Source organism: Chiroxiphia lanceolata, chromosome 6 (genome assembly GCF_009829145.1).
Source record: "Chiroxiphia lanceolata isolate bChiLan1 chromosome 6, bChiLan1.pri, whole genome shotgun sequence".
Lineage (NCBI taxonomy): Eukaryota > Metazoa > Chordata > Aves > Passeriformes > Pipridae > Chiroxiphia > Chiroxiphia lanceolata.
Genome location: NC_045642.1, coordinates 7,852,282 through 7,856,541, shown reverse-complemented (window position 1 = coordinate 7,856,541; position 4,260 = coordinate 7,852,282).

Sequence of the window (4,260 nt, the reverse complement as noted above, 5' to 3'; positions counted from 1 at the left end):
GGCCCGGCTCCGCAGCCCCCGCTCCCGCAGCCCTCCCGCCCGCCCGCCAGGCCCCGCCGCCCCGCCCCGGGCCCCGCTGCCCGCCCCGCCCCCGGCCCGGCCATTGGCGGCGGGGCCGGGGCGGCCCGGCCGGCGCCACGTCCGCGCGGGGGCCCGGCCGGCGGGGCCGGGGGGCTGCGGGGAGCGACGGAGCGGGGCGGGGGGACCCTGGGACCGGGCACCGCCGGAGCGACCCCGGCCCGCCCTGGTGAACGCGGAGCGGCGGGGCGGGTCTGTCCCCCTGTGCTCCCTCTGTGCGGTTCGGTCACCCGGAGCGCCAGGTTGATGGTGGGTCTCTGCTGTCATCCTGAATTGGCTGGGAGAGGACAAAAGCGTGATTTTTTTTTCTCTCTTTTCTTTTCATGGCAAGTAACAATAAAGCTACAAGTAAAAAAAAACAAACCCGCAAAACAAACAGAAACCCCAAACAAAAATAAACAAACAAACAACAACAACACAATCCCCCCTCTTGACTCTGTCTCGAGTGTTACAGCAACCTGATATCCCCGCAAAAAGGTTGCAAGCACTCTCACAGAGGATATTTGCGGTGGTGGGGTCACTGTCACTGGAAGGGAAGCAAACTTGGTATCCTGAAAATGCAGGAGGGAGAAAGCCCGAACCGTCTAGCGAAGAGAAGAATTATGTTCTGTTCTGTTTTGCTTAAATTACAAGTTATTTTGCTCACAGCTGTAAAAGTCTCCACTCAGAGGTAATTTAAATTTGCCTATTATGATTCCTTTTCCGGTGTTACACTCTTAATTCACAGTCAGAGAATCACGCCATAGAGAGGACTGTCAACGTACGCAGGCCGTTGCAGGTTATGATCGTGCTGCTGAATTCATCCTGTGATGAACAGTAGGACCACAGTGTGCACCACCTGCAGGGCTGCTCTGTCCATTGTTACTTTGGACCTGAAGGTATCACTAGTTCCAAATTGCACTGAGTGGTTTGTCAGCCTCGTCCACAGGGTGTATAAACCACATTTATGATGTGGCCTTTGGGTGTGCCAGTAGCACTGACATGCAATATGCTGAACCAGACCACAACTTCCCCTTGCACTGTTGTTACCCTGGTAGACATCCATTTGACCTAAACCTGTAGCTGAACTGTGCTTGGCACAGGAGTTGCTTGTAATGACAGCAGAAATGTGGCAGTGCAGATTTCCACATTTGCTATTTTCTGCCTTTTGTGACTCTTGCAAAGTATGAATGGGAGCCATGCTGGGCTAGTGCTGGTTTTGCCTCAGAACCATTGGCAACAGTAGCAGATTTCAAACATTTAAACAGTCAAATACGTTGTTTTTTTGCTTAATTAGACAGCGTGGAACACTAACGCACACCTTTCACCTCAGTCACATGAGCTGCCCTTTGCTTTAGGTCTGGGCAGATTGTCTTCTGGGTGTGTTTGTACATCCAGAGCTGAGCAACTGTTTCAGTGCTGTTGGTGAGAGCTGTGATATGCATGTGGCAGCTTGAAAATGGTTCAGCTGATCAGCTTAGCAGTGTTTGAGTTTACAAAGCTAATGAGATGTAATCCTTTTATTGTGTTTGGGTTTGGTTGCTTTATTTATTCATTCATTTATTTATTTATTTATCGTTAAGCATATAGCTGCAAAACAAAGTTTTCGTTAACATATTGAAGAATCTCATATTTGTGCAATAATTCAGATATGGCTCTTTTTATGTCTCAGTCTTCTGAAATTCCTGTCCCTGATTCCTATATCTATAATATTGTTTCTGATGTTTTCCCAGGACTGAAGCTGTGGTGAGAGGCTGAATTTTTAGCTTCCTGATCCACAAGTGTTGGATTGTGCTGCTAGTTCAGAGACAAGTCTGAACAGAGTAACAGGTAGGCTTTGCTGCCCATTCACCCCATCAGTGCTGCAATCAAGCATCAACTCGATGCTCGTAGAATATGCAGAAGAACATGAAGTTGTTTGAGGGATGTGGGAAACGAATCTATGTGTTTTGTTGTCAGAACAATTTGGAGCCACTTCTGTGAGAAAAGCTACAGTAACGACAATGCAGAATGGGCTTAGTGCCTACATGGTCGTTCATCTGAAAGCCTCCAGACACTGGGAGGGTTTGCCTCAGGGGTATGGGTTCTGGCCATTGGAACATTTTAATTTTGCCCTGGGTTTGGGTTCAAGTGTGAGCAAGCCCTGAAATGTAGTGATCTTACAAGAGTTGGGAAACCATGAATGTTCTGATCCCTTCAGTCTTGGTTCAGGACCACTGGTAATAAAAATAAAGATTTGATTGATACAATATGACTTTTTGTGGAAAAGGACTGATATTGTGATTACGTGTCCTTAGAGGGCTGAAGTCTTAGATTTTAATGCTGAGAATAGGGAGCACATTCAGTCAAAACAGTTGTTGATCTGGTCAGTCATAGTGTTGCCAGATCTTTGTATCACTCGGATTAACTTTTACAGATTTTGCTGTTGAACTGTGGTGACCTTGAACTCTCAATCCTCTGCGAAGACATATCTTCTACTCTGTTTACTCAATTCACAAAATGGTAGTTTTCTCTTAACTCCTCTATCCAAAATGCCTGTTTCCTAAAATATTGTGGGTTTTTTTCCCCTGAAATATTTGTGTTTTCTGGTTTAAGGGTATTACTATGAACATCTCCAGTGAGAGAAACCTACTTCTACTGAATGATTAATTAGATTTAGAGTTTAAGGTGCTATTTTTGCAATCCACACTTCTTTCAGTAATGTGTCTGAGTTATATACACATAAGGATTTTTTGTAACATTGCAAAAGACCAGTCTGCAACATCGAAAATGTTTTTTAGCAATACATTTATGCAGCAGCAGGCATGCTGGGTAGTTTATAAGCTTTTAATGAAACACTGGCAGATATTAGGGTTTTATGGGCTGGAAAACAGTGCAAATCAAAGAGCTTTGCTTACTGTTTATAGCGCTTTTCCCTTGAATCTAACAATATTTATCTCACTTCTTCCATCTTGCATTTTGCTCTTCACATATTTACTTTCCCTTTCACTGATATATTTATCATCAACTGACTGTTTTGTGTGAAATATACGTACAGCTGCAATATGCCTGTCATTGTGGGTATCCAGTTACCTGGATAAAGCCTGAGATTACTTGTTTCACATCTGTCTTTGTCTTCAGTCTACCTTTATCCTAACGAGGGTACACATATCTTGCATCTTTAGCCAGTATTTCTGGATATCATTAATTGTGACTTCCCTGGGGCCATGTAAATGATCCCTAAGGGATACTGTGCTTTCTGACTGCCTGCTGGCTAACACCTGGTCTTATCACATTTTCAATAGCAAAATTCTTCTCTATCAGTATGTTTTTTGTCCCATCTGCTAAAATAGTCAGAATACTTGATGCTGTCATAGTATAGCTTTCTAAGTAAGGACTTTTGTGTACTCTTACTTCCATTTGATGCCCACATTAAAACTAGAAAGAGATTCAGGCCTAAAGACTGCATCATAGTTTGGCTTGAAAGGATATGGTGAAAAATAAGAGTGATGTGGCACCAACAGTTGTTAGAGTGCCAGTGCATCTTCAGTTAAAAAGTCAGCCTGCAGAACTTCTTGAAATTTTCTGCCTTCTCTAAATCTGTGCATCATTCCTAACTATCATGCAAAGACATACTTATCCTGGCATTGAGACTTTTCTTTCTCTGTTCTTCAGAAAATTCCTTTGTGTATTTCCCTCTCACGTGTGGTAGGTACCTCGTGGAATTTGGCTGCATTTACACAGAGATCCCCTTGTAAAGAGGCAAAGCACCAATACACTCACTGGCTTTCTCATCAACAAATCCAGTTCATTTCAGAGTCTCACATAGCTATGAATAACAGTCCCCTGAGGCAACCTGGAGGAATGAGAGAGTAGGTTTAACTGAGCAGTCCGGGGATCTCATGGTGGCCCCTTTTTATGAGGGAATGATTTGCTTTCATGGGCTGGATGCTGAAACACAAGTGAGCTCAACTTACTGGTGGTGAGTGCGGGGAAGCACCATCGTTCTTGGGATCAGCGTGGCAGACTGCCTGGTTTCCCATGGAGAACTGTGAAAGGCTAGGTCTAGGTTTACAGTCTATTTCAGCTCTGAAAAAATGCATTCTGCAGCTCAGTTAGGGAGAATGGTGATCTTTGATGATAACTCTGTTAGTATTACTAGAAGGTAAAAATAAATGTCTGTGAGAAGCAGATGATTTCTAAGTAAGCAGAAGAACTTGTTTT